The sequence below is a fragment of the Boleophthalmus pectinirostris genome, unplaced genomic scaffold, assembly GCF_026225935.1.
Source record: "Boleophthalmus pectinirostris isolate CB_2022bp ecotype Guang Dong unplaced genomic scaffold, ASM2622593v1 HiC_scaffold_9, whole genome shotgun sequence".
Taxonomy (NCBI): domain Eukaryota; kingdom Metazoa; phylum Chordata; class Actinopteri; order Gobiiformes; family Gobiidae; genus Boleophthalmus; species Boleophthalmus pectinirostris.
The window spans coordinates 17,318,636-17,337,632 of NW_026571541.1; the positions used below are offsets into that span (position 1 = coordinate 17,318,636).

The 18,997-nt window shown below is 39.8% G+C and overlaps 1 protein-coding gene across 1 annotated transcript in view; it reads left to right on the forward strand.

The window, feature by feature from the left end:
• Positions 1–815: 815 nt before the first annotated feature.
• Positions 816–18,997, forward strand: part of sipa1l3 (signal-induced proliferation-associated 1 like 3) — a 38,286-nt gene continuing 20,104 nt past the window's right edge. Inside the window, 1 exon segment of the mRNA XM_055166951.1 lies at positions 816–959. The gene's annotated coding sequence lies outside the window, so the exon portion shown is untranslated.

Sequence of the window (18,997 nt, forward strand, 5' to 3'; positions counted from 1 at the left end):
CTTTCACCGCAGTGTCACCTGCTGTCTATTCAATGGAAATACATCAGATACGGTATCGTAGAATGAGAAAGGACGAACTCTCAAGTCCTTCTTGGTGTTTCTATTTATTTAGAAATTGCATTTCAAAATTAAGTAGTCACCAACTTTAGACACCAGCGCTTTCTCAGAAAACTACACAAATAAGAAAACACAAAGTAAACACTAAGTTGTAGGCCTATGCAATCTTAAAACTTAAAGTTAAATTCTCCACTGATTTAACTGATTTTAGGCTGAGTTTAAGATGGGAGACGATCTCTTGAGCACCCTGGCCTAGGCCTACAAAATTGTATTGTTACCAGGAATACGGGAATAGGGTATTGTCGGATATGAATGACGGGTGGAATAAAAGGAATTGCTCATTTCAGCCAGAAGATGACGCTGTTTGTTCATTTGAAAAGCATCCCCAAAGCCACGTTCCGTTTAATTCAATGTTAGCCACGTGCGCGAGAAGAGCTATTGTTGATGCAGGATCATTCAGAGTAAAGTTTGTAACAGAAAATCTCTCCGTTATTTCCTCCATAACACACATATATGACCCCTGAGTGTGTGTGCGGTGTGTGTGTCCTGTTTAGCCCGTGTGGAGCATAGACTGTCTCTGGTGTGGAGCATAGACTATATGGTGTGGAGCATAGACTGTCTCTGGTGTGGAGCATAGACTATATGGTGTGGAGCATAGACTGTCTCTGGTGTGGAGCATAGACTATATGGTGTGGAGCATAGACTGTCTCTGGTGTGGATCTCTTACTACAGTGGGCTGGCGGCGCTGATGAGTCTGCACATGCGCAGAGGGCGCGGGCGCAGCCGTGGTTTTAGTGCTCGTTGAGCAGGCGGCGGACCGACGGCCAACGACTGTTTCCACAATGTCATCTGCTTTATTTTAACGGATTACGAGTGGAGTTAAAACAGCGTTGCATCGTAAGGTATGGTGCTTTCCTTTTCATTCCTCCTTCAGTATCACTCGAACAACGCAGGTTTTTCAAAAGCGTCTGAAAGTAGCTGGTGACTGAAGTAAACCCTCGCCTCCAAGACAAACACCCGACCTGAGCAACTTCAGTCTATGGATTGAGTAGCTTCACCTCTACCATTCGACTCTCTGTGAGTTTTTCTTCCGATTTGATCCCTGGCCTGCTCCTCTCGGTGCTTACGTGACTATTAGCTGTCTATAACACCGATTTGTATGAAAGCTTCCGCTCTATGATCAAAATAATAAGGAAGCCCACAAAATAATCCAAAATCTCCTAACACCGTGGTTGCGGTGCGCTTCTCTTTGTGTTCGATAGGTTTAGGATTTGTAATATTCTGTACATAAGTTAATCACTGTTGTGGGGACCGAGAGTAACCTGTAAAACTACAAGTTCCAGACAATAGGTGCTTTGTTTGGGGGTTAAACAGCCAGCTATTTAGCCTGTACGAGCTTTGAATTTCGAGTAGTTGTGGTGCAACCGGAAGTTGTCTTGGTAAATGATTTGTCTCAAATAGCCTACACCAATGTTTGCTTTTGTTTCGGGTCCATGGCTCGATAGGTGCCCATAATAAAGGTCTGGTATGCAACACGTTGTGTCATATAGAGATAGTTGTGATTATAGAGGTCCCCAGATGCTGTATACGCGTTTTATAAAGCTTCCTACAGCAGGCGGCGGTGCTAATGCTGACTGAGGGGTGATTATGGCTGTACCTGTCGCTTCTTTTGGTGGAGACCCCTGGGTTTGTGTTGTATTCCCCAGACATCAGGAAATGACACGCGGCTATCAGCATGACGGATGTGCACAAGCAGCCCAGCTCTGCAGAGCTCTGCACCTCTGCACATTTCCAGGGCATCATTTACTCTGGATGGACTGCAACTAGAACCCATGGAATAATTATTTTCGATGAAAATGATCCATGATAGAAAGCTGTTAGGGGACTCTGTGTTGTTTGTGGAGATCTGTGGAACCATAGGCATTTATGTTTACCTCTGGGCAAGTCGAGATAACCAGCATTTGGTCTTGTTTTTGTGTTAGCATGGAAATTTCATTTCGCAGCCCTTTTCATGATGCATTGACAGTATCAGCCAAATTATGTTTAAGTATGCTCTGCCATATTTTCCATTTGTTGTAAAGTTTAAAGGTGCACTGTTTAGCATTTCTAGGATGATGTCTCCATGGAAATGTTATTGCTTTGTCTAGAATGTTCCACAGTATAGATTAAATCTACCTATCACAAGAGAGACACACAGCACTACACTACCTTACAATTCAGATCTGAGGAGAGTTGCCCCTCTTCACAGAGACAATTATGGAATTTTTAAAATTTTTGAGCAATAGAAACACCCAAAATGATGGATGGACATGTTTAAAGTCATACGATACATACATTCCAGGCAAAGCAATAAAATGTCTATCGAGTCAAGCAGGTGGCAGATCCTCAACCCAAAAAGTTGCGCAGTACACGTTTAAATTGTATTAATATTGCAATAAATGTTTTAATTTTCAGTAGAACAACCATGAATTTATGTTGTTGTATGTTTACAGTGTGTGCAGTAACACATTTCTACATGTCTGTGATGATTTTCTCTCTCTTTTTTTTACTACCGCTACACATGTCAGTTCTGCTACCTGATTGGTCTATGTTAATTATAACATTTAATCAGATCAGTTTCCTATTTTTTGGTGACTCAACTGACTGATTCCTTACAATCGGCAGTTTTATGAAGGTTGCACAAAGTAAGCTGGAATGTTGCCTTGAACCTGCTCTGTAGTAAACACTAGCAGCACTGGCTGTCTTATGGCCCACATTACTAATTTTCATGTCAGACAATAACCCTTTGGAAATCAGTTCGATTTTACTTATGGCTAATGCTGAAAATTGATACTCACAATTGAATAGCAAAATAGCTGATGAGGTGAGAGTAGTATCATTATAGATGGCACACAGGTGATGTTGCACCCCCTGAATCTGGTCTTCGTGATGTATTTACATCCCTTGAGGGTCCTACCCATAAGTCTGTGCTTGTGAGCATGAGAAGGTCGGAGATTTACAGGGACGGAGTGAAGCAGCAGGCTTCTGAAATGAGCCCATGCTTTACCAGCTTTGTGTGGCTGTAACACATCCACTCAGTGGGCAGTTGATCTATGAAGGCCACCTCCTCATCCTCCCCCAGAGGTCAGATTCCCTCAAGGTGTTGTTTACCAATCTGTGAAAAAAGATGAATCAGAGACTGGCAGTGCGGGCCTAACATGATTGAAATGCGCTTCCTTAAGCAAACAGCTGTGCATTTATTGATGTGATCGAAGATGGACTTCTGAGGCTAAATATATTACAGGGCAGTTCCTGGAGGCTCAGCAGGGGCCCTGTCCTGAAGCCACATCCTTTTGCTCTGGACCTGTGTGCTGCTGTTTGACCAGGGTAAATATAGCCTGCTGCTTTGAGCAGAGGATAAACACAGATGTGGAGGAGCCCTTTCTTGCCACAATTTGGCCTGGTCAGCGCTCGTCTTGAGGAGGAGAGCTCTTGACCACAATGCACTTACCAGACCTTTGGTATAAGATTTTGACATTCAGTTCAGTGTATAACTATTAATTTAAAATGATAGTTTGCTTAAAAGTGAAAAGAATAAAATGCAAGGAAAAAGTAAAACAAAGTACAACAGACATAGAAGCAGAAAACCCAAAGTAGTGCTTTGGGATGGTGACTGCAGCCTGCACTGCGGTGGTGGAGAGAGCCCACACTACCGAATGAACTCATCTCCATAACAGTAAGAGCGCTTATCACTCCTGCTTTGTAATGCCCCCGCTAATGTGTGCCTGAAATGTACAGTTGCTATGCACATTTTGTTATTTAACAGCTTAAAAGGATACTTTATGTCTGTCTGTTATCAAATTCAAAAGTACACACAAAAGAACAAAATTATGTATTGTCATACTATTGTATTATAGAAAAATGCTACCTATACCAAGCTCCCAGATAACGGTGAACTTAATTTTCTTTTTTTATTTTGACGTATTCCTTCCTTTCTTTGCACGCTGACGTTCATGATCTTGTGTTTGCCTCTGTCATATATCTTCATCTAAGTGTTGTCTCTTGAGTACAAGTTCACTAGCCTCTGCCGGCAGGTGCTATGTCCATGCACAGTGAGGCCTGTTGTGTGCGGCTGCATGACCGAAATGTCCTGGAAAGAGGAAATCCTGCACGGAAGCCTTGGACAAACAGCTGATTCTGTCTCCATCTGTTTTTATGGAGCAGAGAGAAGTCCATTGACCTTGGCTGTCTCACTTGTACTGAAGGCCAGCTATTACACACCTGTTAGGTCATAGGTTCATGTTAACTGTCTAAGCCTCATCATTGGTGTATTCACAATACTGCATGTGTTTAGTGTATGCTGTGAAAAGTGCTGTGCCTTATTTTTACTGTCTTTTAATAATATGAAAAACAGAACTAGTTTAAAGTTATTCCTCAGTTTCCTAATGCATTCTCAGCATCCTAATAATTTACTGCAATGAGTTTATAGATGCACTTCAGAACTTTTGGCCAGAGCATCACAGTAATCCTAACAACAACTAGCATGTTAACAGCACACTTCCTCATTTGCTGAGGATAAAGTGCGTAATAATTGGATACTTAATTGTGATTTCAGTTCTTATGACAATCATTAGTGAAGTATTGTAACTTTTTTGACTGAAATATTTGTGATTCAGATTTTCTTTCCTATAATCAAGCAGTCCAAATTATAAATCTGTTTCTTAGTAAAATTAAGATCGAAATGTTAATATTGTGACAAGTTAACAATAGTGCTACTTTTGGCATTTTTGACGTTACTTGTGTAATGATTGTCTGAAGAAACTGTAGGCCTGTTTCCTCCACCTGCCAGTGCCCACATCAGATGGTGTAAATTACTTTCCAGTGGGATCTTAAACTGACTAAGAGGCGGCACTGCTTAAACTGTTCTGTGTAAATGAGAAAGTATTCAAGGCTTGTTTCTGAGTCATGGCACTGATTCACTCTTGTACAAAAGCTTTTATCTTCATCTTCCCCTCTATGTCAAACCCACCAATGAGATTTGAGTAATGTGTGTATAGGCACTTCATTGTGTCTTCCTCGAGCAATAAAAGCTTCCTTGTTGTTCCGTCAGCTCGTGAAAGTCCATCTGTGTTTTATTTGGAGCATTCCCGTCTGATGTTGGAGGTGAGGAACAGGAAGTGGCTGAGCTGTGGAGGATATGTGTGGTGGTGGCCATGAGTTGAGGCACTATGAATCACACAGCAGGCATATCAAGAATTTTATTACATATCTGAATCTGAAAAAATGCACAAATTCAATTTAAAAATGTTTACTAACATACAACCCTGATAAGAGGGTGCTTTATGACTTCATGGTAAAATGTAATCTCTTGTAAATGCAGGTTAATGTTTATTGTGATTTAGGATTGGATATGACCTGACATAAAAACTGTGAGCTGTGCAGTGTTTTAATCATTTTTGAACACGGTTGGTGCATTGGTGGAAGCTGAATTTGCTCGCTTATAACTGATAATCCTACCCTTTTGAACCCATTGGCAGTTAGTTATATAAAGTACCATGGTTTCTTTCACTTTCAGAGTATAATTTCCATTGGACTATATGATCTCCTCCCTCAAATTTAAGTTTAATATAAATGTCTATATTTAGTGCAGTCATAAGTTAAATCTAATTCCTCACTCTTATCAACCTAAGCCAGCCTTGTTATCTCTGCACTCAATATGCCGGCGAATAAATGTCCTAATTGAGTAATAAAACCGCTCCTCTCTGATACCACATAATAAAACGCCGCTATTTCACTTTTGTAATGGAAAAGTAGTGTTGTCACGATATTGACATTTCAAACTTGATATCAATACTTGATTTTTGTTGTCTTACTGGCTTGTTACTTCTGCATCCAGGTATATCCAGAACAGTGTGGAATCGGCCTATAGAGTGTGAAAAAACTGTGACCCTCCAACCACAGCTTGCTGATTTGTAGCATGAGTCTCTGAAATGCAGAAGACATCCTTGTGAAAATTTTCATCATTCAGAAGAAAAATTTATAACTATTTTTACTTGAGATAAATAGGTTTGATTTGCCCCATTACGGATTCTGAAAGTGACTCTTAGGGTAAAAAATGAGAACCCTGTCTGCATTTTTAACATTTGTGAACCAGGAAGTAATGTTGGTATGCTGTTAGCATGCTAGTTGCTGTCAGCAATACCATGATGTAAAAACCCTGCTATGTCATCTTAATGTTGTAAAAAGGACTTAAAATAAATCAATAGTGGGGAATAACTAGGATGCTTGGAATGCATAAGGACAGTGGGAAATAACTCTGGACTGCTGCAAACAATTCAGAATGAACTAGTTTTTCACATTTTTAAGATGTTTAAACTCTGCTGTATCACCTTTTGAATATTCTCTTTTTTTGTATTAACACATTCAAAATTAGTATCTAGTTTCAACACTTTTTTTTATTTACAACCCTGGGGGAGCGAGACACTTCCAGTTGTACAGTAGTACAGTATATGTGTTTGTCGTCCTCGTAGAGTGTTGAAAAATGTATTTATTTATTTACAGCATGGACAGTCCTGTGAACTGTCTCTAGAGATGTCTGCTGGGGGAGACAGCTGAAGTTTGGGTGTTTCTTAGCACAACAGTCGCGCCTCTTATCATCGTGGGAGAGGGTTGGAGGGATAACCTGATAAGTTGGAGAGAGGAGCAGTTAGAACAGTGCCGGGAGGGAGAGCTCTGTTACAAGAAACCGCCTCATGTTTGGACTCCTCTTCCTCCTCTCATTTCCTCTCCTCTTTACTGATTCATCCTCCCTTGTTGCTCAGCACTTTCTCAACGAGCTTTGGTGAATGATTAGGAGTTTGAGCAAGTTTATCTAGAGCAGATTTACCTGACAATGTAAATGTAAATAAACCCATGATAAAAGTAATGGCTGTTTCAGTGAAGCTAGTGGATAAAACAGGAAAAGTGGGTCCCCCAGCAGCTGAACACAGTGGACATTTGTTTACCTGCTGCTCCAGGTGTGCGCTGTGAAGGACACTCACTTGACCCAGTTTGTGGACATACTTTCCACCTGAGACAAGCAACATTTTTGCTTAGTTTCACCACAAGACAGGAGGACATTATGTCATTGTGTCAAGTAGTACTTGAGCTGCAATTGATAAATAGTAGCATGAAACACCTTAGTACTTAGTTTACATCTGTAATGAGCCATAGAAGGTATGAATTCAGCCTTTTTACAGCTTAAATTCATCATATTGCAAAAACTTTACCAAAAATACATTTCCCAGTAGTGCAAAAAAAAGGAGAAAAAAGACGCAATGTATACACAAATGTACACAAAGCCTGCAATTATGTAGATGATATAATGTCTCCACAAAGAACAAAAAAATCCAGTCTTATAGAAAATATCTTGTTATTTAGACTTCTACAACTATGCTATTAATTGTCAGATTCTTGTATTAGTGTTGTCAGTTCATATTTCAGTCTTCTGTTTATGCTCCTGGAGTCATTGACAATGTGAACAGAATCCTACTTTCTAAACATACATCAAACATCTAATGCATCACAAAAAACACAGATTTTTTTCCCCAAAATTGTGCAACACCACCTGGCAAACCAAATAATTAAATATAGATGGCATATCACAGTGTGGAAACGATTGTCCTAACGAAATAGGAGTTAACACTCTGATGAATTTGGTCAAAATTATTCACAACAGAGAGAAACTGCTTTTGAATTCTGAAAGAGAAAAATGTTTTTAGAGACATTGAGCTCAGCCTCTGAAGTAACACTGAAACTTTTTTTTTTTCTGTGGTGTCTAATTCCTCTTTACTTATTAATCAAATATTTTAGTTTGGAAACATATTGGCTGATGAGTCAAAAGGAAGTGAGACTAAATGTGTCCCAAGTGCAGCTTATTGTGAAAGCACTGTGTAATTAAAAAAAACAACATAGAGGTGAAGTGACATGATTGTATTGTTTCAGTCCCTGTGAAGCTGAATTTGACTCCAACAGACACACCTCTTCAGTTGTTTTTACGGGCCAAATTCCTCCACAGAATGCTTGCCGGTGTCAAGCCACATGCTTGAGATAGTTTTGAGAGGCCGATATTACTACACGAGTAAAGCACTGTGTCACTGATCATGTGACCTGTAAATCAACAAGTGCATGTAAAATGTGACCCATATTCTATTTCCAGAAAGAAAAACTGTGTGAATTTGACCCCTGGACATAAAGGTCACTGCCAGTCAGATCCTGTGTCTCTATTGAACATTCTAAATGGCTCTTCTCATGGGGTACAATGCATCTATTGGCTAAAGCAACCACACCTTGCTCCTGTAATCCTCTTTGAGTGAAGACAAACCCCTCTTTATAACGTCTGGTGAATAGGCTGTTCACCTGTGCTCACCAGCTGCCCTCATGTGGCTCAGGTTTGTCCTTTGTAGAGTTCACTGTCACTGAACTGCTGCTGCTGTATCGGACAAAATTGCAGTGCCACTCAAATGCCTTGACTTCTTACCAACAACTCCTCAAGATAGTAGCCAAACCTTTGATAGTTATAAAATGTCTCAGTTAGCAGAGGCTGCAAAATGGACTGAAATTGAATTGAAACTGCTATTAGCAAAGTATGTTTATTTTGATAATAAATTGTCCTTTGTATAAAACAACCCGTAGTTTAGAGCTCTACAAACACACTGAAAAAAGATTTAATTCTTGAATTCATTTTGCAGTTTTCATCTGTCAATATGTTATTACACCGTTAATCCTCCTGGACGTGTTTGGACACAGACTGTAAACTGAATCTTGATTTTGAAGAATTAAAGGCAAACCTCAAAATAGTGCAAGCCTTGACTGAACTCCACATGATCTTGGTGCATTCGGGTACAGAGCGCTAAGTTGGCAGTGGCCTTTTGAAAACGACTGTGCAACTGGTGTTATTTGCTCTGGCCCTGTTCCCCTCACTCAACGAGCATTCTTCCTTCTTTCTCACATAGTCGGTTTGTATAGTGCTTTTGCTGCTCTGTTTTATTGGAGTCTCAATGGACCTACTGTACTGTGTTTGCTCTCCCTGCTCAGTGGCTGCTCTCTCCAGGGTCTGCTCCACTCACTGCTACAGTTTCATCGCGCCTCATGTTACAGCACTATTGGCCTGTGACATTGTGTTAGAAGTGGGTGAGGGCCTGGTGCATTGGTGTCCGTACATGCAAAGACTGTACAAAAGAACCAGGGAGAGAGAGGATGGGACAATAAACAATAATATCGTTAATCCTTATAAAAAGGGTCGACAATCGTTTGTGGGACATTTTATATAGTCGAGTTAATTGGCATGGATGTCCAGACCAACCTTAAACATAAAGTTCTCTGCTGGACCATTGTTGTTTTCAGTTATAACAAAGTACATTATTATAACCGTTGTTTAAAAAAAACTTACTTATTTATGAAAATGTTTAAATTATAATTATTAATATCCATAAACATTTAGTCAGAAACTTTAATAATGATCGTGATATTTTCATTAGATTAGCTGTTTACCTTTTCAAACCAGGATACAGTTCAATTTTAAACGCGTCTGTGAGCTAGGACTGAAATACACAGCTATCACATATAGAGCCGATATATCGGTTGATCGATATTATAGGCCGATATTGGCGCCTGGTGGCATATCGGCCGATATGCTTGCTGATAGGGGCCGATATTTCACGTGGGCATGTGATACGTCGTTAAAAATCTTAGACTCTCTACATTCTGTTCATTTAATCCAATTTACAGACAAATAAATGTCCTGATATGTGGCTCCACATCAGTATTTATCTGCGGAGTCATTTGTCTGTGTGTGTGCGTACTGTCCCTGAACACACCCCCAGAGTCAGTCACTCACGTGTGTTTGTTTACACGCGCAGGCATACATCCAAACACTGAGATTATATTCTTTTTACGGACAATCGGTTTGAGTCTGGATTAAAAGCACATTTATTAGTGCAGACTTGTGATGTGGGAGGAGCCTGTGTGAGCGGTGAGTGTTGGAAATATGTCGACTTTGAAACTAGTTTTGGTCATTTGTTATGGGTTAGCTGCTGTAGCTCCCGCACATAAACAGTCTGTTTTCTATTGGCCTATTGTAAATTGACTACATTGGCCTTATATTTGCTACTGGACCTGCACTGATATGTAAATGAGCTGTGAATAGACGTGTGAATGATGAAATTTGCACGTATGCGGCGCGCAGCATTTACGGCTAAAGGCTAATAGCGCTAGTTTCTTTACTAGTGATGGGTCGGTCACGAACAAAATGGCTCTTAGAGCCGGCTCTTTGAAGCGAACGACGGGAGCCTGATCCTTATTGGGAGTCGTGTTTTCTCTTTCTCTCACTTTTTTTCTCTTTATGCTACGTGCAGACTCGTGGTAGTTTGACAGCGGCAGCGGCTACAAACGAAACTTTGAGAAATTTGCGTGTGCATAGGATAAAAAAAAACGTGCATATTCGGCTGTAGTTTAGCATAAAATAAATAAACCAGGACTATTCTTGGGCACGAGATACAGACCGAGTCCCGACACTCCTGGTTCAGTTTTGGTTTAGTCCTGTTTTACACGTGGTCTAGATCTGTTTTAGTCATGGTTTAGACCTGGTTCAGTCCTGATTCAGTCCTGAAGAGCCGCTTGGGAGTCAAAAGAACCAGCAGCTTTTAGTGAGCCAAGCCAAAAGAGCCGGTTCTCTAAAAAGAACTGGAATACCCATCACTAGTGTCTAGAATGTGATGCAAAAATGCCATTAAGCCAACCTACTGTCTGTAAATATGATGTAAAGAGGCAGAATAACAATAAATGTTGCCTAATTAAACCCAATTTAAAATCCACCAAAGCCAAACCTTAGTTTTTAAACAATTCAACATTTACAGTGAATTTTTACATCACTAAATATATCGGCGATTATGTCGGCTATCGGCAGCGCCAACTCCCATTATATTGGTTTCATATCGGCCACAGCAAAATCCATATCGGTCGGGCTCTAATCACATAGGCTTACATTGCAATTACATGTTCCAAGAGGTTTTAACTACAGGCTTTACTTTTCCTTAAAGAAGACATAGTGTGCTTTTTCTGGTATGTAGTATTAAACTATTACTTACATAGATTATTGTTTTATGTTTTGCTCATTGTAAACGGCAGTAATTGTCTAAAACAACAAATGTCCATTGACTGTTCAATATGGAAGAATTTTTTATTGTTTAAAAATCGCATTGTGACATTTTTTAACAGAGTTTTTTGAGCATTGAAGTACAATGTAGGAAGTCAGAATACAACTCATGAAGTTTTGCTCAGCTCATTCTATTACATAAATAATTGCAGCCTTTAGATTACAGTCCAAATTTAAACTTTGATCTATTTGCGATACATTGTGTTGTCCTAACGATTCTGATGTGCTCTGATGTCTTTTCTGCTCTTTTCTATTGAACTTTCTGTCGTGGAAATCCCATTCCTCAGCTGGGTTTGGCAGCTGAAGGCAGAAGAGGGGAGCGGGGGAACGATTAGAGATGGGGTGCGTCTTAACCCACTTACCACACCATCCTGAGTCTTTGCCAAAACAGTGAGCTTAATGTTTTTAATCCCCCAGTAGTTCAGTCTGATGGTTCTACGCAGCTGTCTTATTCTCCAGATTTCTTTGTTTTTGTTGATATTTCTGTTTAATTTGTGGGAGTTTCCTGATCAGAGCTATGAGGAGTAGCCCAGCTTATGTCTGCAGTGGGCTCCCTGGTAGGCTGCAGCCTGGAGCGCCTGCAGGCCTGTTTATCCACCCCTCTCAGACTGCTCCTATGCTGTGGATATCTGGCCTCTGCCCCAGGGGTCCAGCTTGCCTCCACTTTGAGCTCCTCTGTCGTCTTTAGCTTATAGGCGGCATCAGCAGTCAGTCCCAAACACTCTGTCTCTTAATAAAACAGGCTCCTGGTGCTACGTTCCTCGCATTCTTCATGTGCGGGCCCTCCTCACATGCATGGCTAACTTGGATAGACCATTAACACCACTAGCAAAAGAACAAAGCTCTCACTATGCAGTCGTTTTAATGTTTCTAGACCACACTTTTGCAGTCATTTTTGGTGGGTGACTATAATAATGTTTTTGTTACATTTGCAAGCCTTTTACTTCACCAACAATTCTTGTATGCTTCCCACAGTTTGACTGTAGCTTGTTGATGTAATGTAGGGGCAAATAGGGCATGGCTGACTCAGAGGTGGGGGTGTATTGTTGGTAGTGGTGCTGTCTCTCTAGCTTTACGTCTGCTCCCCCTCTTCCCCTGAGCAGTGTATAGTCATTTTACAATTGGGGTCAGTGTTATTTCTGCATTTTAAAGCTCCTTTGACCAAATGAATCACACCTCTTTTCTGTTTTACTCTTATCAGGACTATCTTGTTTGACCTTGTCGTTCAGCAAACTGGTTTTATTCAGCCTCTGTATCTCCTGACATTGTTTGTCTTCACAAACGTTGGCTGTGGGAAGTCCCCACCCCCACCACCCATTAAGAGGAGAACAGACAATGAGGTTTATTAACAATGGTTGATTTCTACAGTGAATGATAGAACTGTCTGAGATGAGATCAAGTCAAGGTCTCCGGTGTAGAGCTGGTAAAATCACCTATGATGGCGACTCTTAAACTGCTCACCAGGTATCAACTTGTGCAGCCTGTATGTGTTTATTTTTGCAAACAACAGTGGAATCTCCTGGCAGGCAGCTTGTATTCTTTATAATACTGATTACTCACAATTACTTAGTGACTTATTATTTGAACTAGGGATGGGACAATAAACAACAATATTGTTTATTAACAATGGTAGACAATAATCGTTCATAGGACATTTTATATAATTGTGATAATCAGCGAAAAAAGTAATCAATATAAATGACCAGAATTTGCAGAAATAAAGGATGCTTATTCAAGATGTTTTCTTCGAACTCAGTGTCGTTTTCACTTACACTAATTAACAGGTGTTTAAATATGGAACCTATTCATAATATTCAAATGATCATTATTCATATCCATAACATTTTAAACTGTCTCCAACTTTCATAATTATTGTGATATAATCGCAATAATCTTGATTTTCCAAACACCATAATGTAAAGCAGTGTGTGTGTCGAGCACTTTACCTGCCTGCAAAAAAATAGTCCACACTAAATTGTTGTCTGTCATTATGTACTTGTAGCATTTTTTTGTTTCTCCCTATACACAAATGGATCTGGCCAGCATTTTTTCTTGTTTTTGTTCTTGCTCTATACATTTTTTTTTTAATAGGGAGCTGTTTTATTGGTCATTGATTTATAATTTTTTCCCCCAAATACACAATATCTTTTTAATCTGCAGGTGCATGCTTTGGTCCTCAGTGATGCTGGTGAATGCAAACTTATTTAAATGTGAGCCCTGTCCATGAGCAGAGCTACAGGGACACGAGGCAGGGCCAGGCCAGGTAAACAGATGGCTCCGCAGTCCTCTGCACTTTGAACCATCTGCGCTGTGAGTGACGCAGACACTTCTAATGTCCATGCCACATAGCTGCCTGCTAAACATGGGCACACACAATGGGACACTACTGTTCAATCTAATGAGATCTTCTTATGAGCTGCAGAAATGGGTATTTAACAGCAAATTGGTGCTCAATACACATTTCTGTGCTTTATTCAATGACCATTTTTGTCTATATTGCCTCTGTGCTAAATGCTACACTGCTATAGCTCTGTAAAAGGGTACGCACTGTAGTTGGTGGTTATATGCACAGCTGCCTGGTCCGTGATTACCGCTTGTAATCCTGTATCAGTCACTTAAGGTGCAGGTTGCTGCAGCCTGTTTGAAAGTGAGCGTGTGTAAACCAGTCAACAACTGCCTTCTGTGACCTTTTCCATCTGCTGCAAATCAAATGGCAGTTTCATAGGAACAAACATGAGTGACTTCTGTAAACTCAAGTGGTGTGACATGCAATGGCAATTACAACCTTGTCTGTTTGTGTTGTGTGAGTGTGTGCATATGCGCTCTCGCTATTAAGTGTTTATGTGTTGTCTGTGCGTGTGAAAAATGATGGCTGATAAATGTGTAAAGATTTATAACATGGAAGTTGAGAGCAGATTTTTTGCATGCAGCTGCCCATTGGTGTTCTTACATTGTTCATCTGCACCTGTTTTACTCCTCCTGGAGCATAAGAAACACCTCAACTTCAGATCTAAAGTAGAGCCCGACCGATATGGATTTTGCTGTGGCCGATATGAAACCAATATAATGGAAGTTGGAGCTGCCGATAGCCGATATAATCACCGATATATTTAGTGATGTAAAAATTCACTGTAAATGTTGAATTGTTTAAAAAACTTAGGTTTGGCTCTGGTGGATTTTAAATTGGGTTTATTTAGGCAACATTTATTGTTATTCTGCCTCTTTACATCATATTTACAGACAGTAGGTTGACTTAATGGCATTTTTGCATCACATTCTAGACACTAGTGATGGGTATTCCAGTTCTTTTTAGAGAACCGGCTCTTTTGGCTCGGCTCACTAAAAGCTGCTGGTTCTTTTGGCTCCCAAGTGGCTCTTCAGATTGTTTTGTTGCAAGCAGGACTAAAGCACGTCTAAAGCAGGACTGAATCAGGACTGAACCAGGTCTAAACCAGGACTGAAAAAGGACTAAACCGGGATTTATTTTATGCTAAACTACAGTCAAATATGCTCGTTTTTTTTTTTTTTTTTTTTTTTAATCCTACGTACACGCAAATTTCTCAAAGTTTCGTTTTTAGCCGCTGCCGCTGTCAAACCACGAATCTGCACGCTGCGTGAAGATAAAAAAAGTGAGAGAAAGAGAAAACACGGCTCCCAATAAGGATCAGGCTCCCGTCGTTCGCTTCAAAGAGCCGGTTCTAAGAGTCATTTCGTTCGCGACGGACCCATAACTAGTAAAGAAAGTAGCGCTATTAGCCTTTAGCCGTAAATACGTGCGCGCCGCGGTAATTAATTATATGCGCAAATGTCATAATTCACACGTCTATTCACAGCTCATTTACATATCAGTGCAGGTCCAGTAGCAAATATACGGCCAATATAGTCACTTTAGAACAGACCAATAGAAAACAGTCTGTTTATGTGCGGGAGCTACAGCAGCTAACACATAACAAATGACAAAAACTAGCTTCAGAGTCGACATATTTCCAACACTCACCGCTCATACAGGCTCCTCCTCACATCACAAATCTGCACTAATAAATGTCCTTTTAATCCAGACTCAAACCGATTGTCCGTAAAAAGAATATAATCTCAGTGTTTGGATCTGTGTCTGCAGGTGTAAACAAACACACGTGAGTGACCTGACTCTGTGGTGTGTTCAGGGACAGTACGGACACACACAGACAAATGACTCCGTAGATAAATACTGATGTGGAGCCACATATTAGGACATTTATCTGTCTGTAAATTGGATTAAATGAACAGAATGTAGAGAGTCTAAGCTTTATAACGAGGTATAACATGCCCACGTGAAATATCGGCCCCTATCAGCAAGCATATCGGCCGATAGCTGAAATGCCTAAAGTTGCCCATATCAGCCGATAATATCGGCCAACCGATATATCGGTCGGGCTCTAATCTAAAAAACACTATCGTTTCACTTAAGCTCCACCACATCACATTGTGTACACGCACACGCACGCACAAGCACACGCAAGCACACACACTAACGTGATGAACTGAAACCAGCCAACTAAAGATGGTGTATGTTTATTGAATAAATAACCTTTTATTTGTAATTCAAATTTTAAATGACACACTTTTACAGAATAACATTTATTGTAACACCATTGATTCCAAAATGTCTATCTTCAATACAACAGTTGTATCCATACAACGTATTATAACATAAAGTAAAAAAACAAGCATTGTGGCATCATCATCCACTGATGTCTCACCAGGGTGTTTATAGTATTTTTTTTTTTTTTTATATATTATTATACATTATATATGTTTATATATTATTACTTTGCACTTACATTCACAGCACTCCCAACAAAGCAAAGAAAAGAAAAATTTGCAAAAAAATTATCTATAGTTTGATCTATATTGTCTAATGTATTGTACTTATCATTTACAGATCATACTGAGTTTATCCCCTTCCAGCCTAACAGATACAGTCACTTTCTCCATATTATTCAAAACATAACATTCTTCTACCCATTCAACATTCAACTAGGTAGTACCTTAAGTACTAGATCTGGTCGCCATATTCTGGTGATTGCCTTTTTGCTGCCCAATATCTTGATGCTCATTATTTTATATAACCATTATTTCTTGTTGGGTGTATGTTTATTGTAAACAGCAATGAGGTTCTCAGACCCCATGTTCTCTGTTGTGTTGTGTGACCCACACTGTGAGCGTGCTCTGTCTGCTGCAGGTGTGTGACTCAGTGAAACTAATGGCCTGCGTGCACAGTCATTACTATTGTACAGGCTTCTGCATGAAGTAGTATTTCCTGTTTGCCAAGTTTTCAACTTCATGCACCTTTATTTGGACTTTGTGGTGTTGAACTATTTGGATCTATTAATGTGAGTGAAATTGCTGGGCCTTATTTTTTTGGAGTATGCCTGTACGTACTTTGAATGATGATATATGTAGTTTTACACACTGAGCCATGAGTCAAATTTAAAGATTAACAGTCTGGTTTTGCTGAGATTAAAATGAAAACCAGTGTGATTACATTGGCTTTCTCTGATGTCTAAGGCCACTTACTCTTGTTGTTTACTTCGGTCCACTGTTATTGTTATCATCTTATCGTATATATAAAATACTTTAGGCCAAGGTGGAGCAAGGCAAAGCAGACAGTCAGCAAACTGCTGTGGAAATACTGGAGTTAATATTTTAAGGTTTCCCAAAGCGTCTCATACTTCACGTGCCTCTACTTTAGTCTTTCTCTCTTCTGAGTAGTTCACACCTCATTTTGTCAGGCTCAAAGTGAATCTTATACTGTATCTCCCTTCACCTGACCAAGACCAGGATTTGAAAATGTGATGTTGACATACATTCACTGTGCACTTTTTCTTCACTTTGAGTCTGGTCCAGTGCTTTTCTACCAGCTCTGGGCTGGTAAGTCTAAATATACGATGTGGGTAGCTCAGACTTTACAAGCTCGGAGTAGTGGTTGGCTGAGCCGTGACTGAGGGAGGAACCAGGGAGTGGTGGATGTGTTTCTAATTTCCTCCGAATCTCCAGCTTCTCTGTCGTCCCAGTGGTGGATGGAAGTGGCATAAGCCCTGGATAACCCTGGAGATTGCTGTCATTAAAAATGTTATTTTATTTTTTCTACATTTCTGAAATTTACTTGGAACTTGTCTTTGCGTGTCACTGACTCGGTTGCTAAAATGTATTGTATTTAATTAGTTGTGCCAGGACTAAGCAAATACAAATATATGATAGATATACCTTCTATACATGGGCAGTGAGGCAAAAGGACTCACAATGAGTCAAAACAATGACCTTGTGATGTTTATTTAATAAATAATATTAAATTACATACTACACAGTAATAAAATGTCTGACAAAGCAATACATAGTCTTGTGATATTGTGCCTGATTTATGTACCATTTTGAACTTGCTCTTTATTTCTGTTGCTGCCTTCAGTTCTTGCCTCAGGCTCAAGTCCTGACTCTTGTGGCTCTGTGATGAACATGTGACAGGAGTGAGCGGCGTACACCGCCCTCCACACCCCTCCACACCCCTCCACACCCCTCTACCCTCCCTCATGCTGAGGGCATCTTCCAACTACACTTTGAACCTAAGAGCTTGTGACAGCACATGCTACATTTCTACCTGGCCTCAAGTAAGGCCTGTGTAGAGCTGCTTGATTGTGGCAAAAATTATACTCATGATTCATGAATCACAATTATAATGGCTCATTATTTCAATCACAATTAAGTGAAATGATTACATTTATACTTTCAGTGAACCTGTTGATTGTAGTTGTTAAAGTAATTTTTTTGTGACACTTTGGAGCAAACATTTTACAAAATGTTTGTACTTGAATAGAATAATTTAAATCACAATTTAAAATGTAATTAATTGCACAGCCTTTGCTTGCTTAGTCTCACTTGTTAGTTTTTCTTTGTATTGGAGAACACATTTAATTGTCTAAGATCTTGCAGGGCACATAAAGGTCTTTCATCAATACATTTTATACTGAAAGTCACAAATGATTCGCTTTATCTTTTCAGTGTTCCTCTTTTAGTAGGAACATGTTTTTGTTTAGTGACTTGATGCAACTGGCCTGAAAAAAATCCCCAGGAGATTTCAGGATTTCACCAACATTAGAGGCGCCGCCCGGAAAGCTTCTGTTTTGATTTGACTGCTGTATCTCAGTATCTGTCTGATCTGAGCCAAACACCACATGCTAGGCCCAGGCAGCTGCCCAACATCAGACAAGAACCACCATAACTTTATTCCTCTTTATTTGAAATCTTGAGTTTACGACACTATCCATGGCTCATCGGATGTCAGTTTGGAGTTCATTGCAAAGTTTGTCATGGAAAACAAAACCAATCCTCTGGGAGTTGGTTTTCAATAGCACTATTGAAACATGAAAAGTGGAAAAAAAAATGTATAAGACCAAGTGCATGTGAGATGGGTTTGGTAAGAGCTGAGGCCCCTCTTTGTGTGTTGACCCCATTGCTCCAGAGGCATTGTGAGAGTACTGTGTAGTGTTCAGAGGAGAGATAGAGAGATGTCACTTCACATTTATGGGACAAGTTCAAAACAAAGTTCACGCAGACTACTATCTATCATCTGCTTTTAAAGATGTAATGTCTCCAAGCACCAGCGAAGGACCTGCCCCCCAGTGTTGGACCAGGCAATAACATTTTATATTATATTTTTAAGGCTGCCAATACAGAAAAAAAATTATATTTTTTTATTATATTACATTATTTTATTTTACATTACATATATTA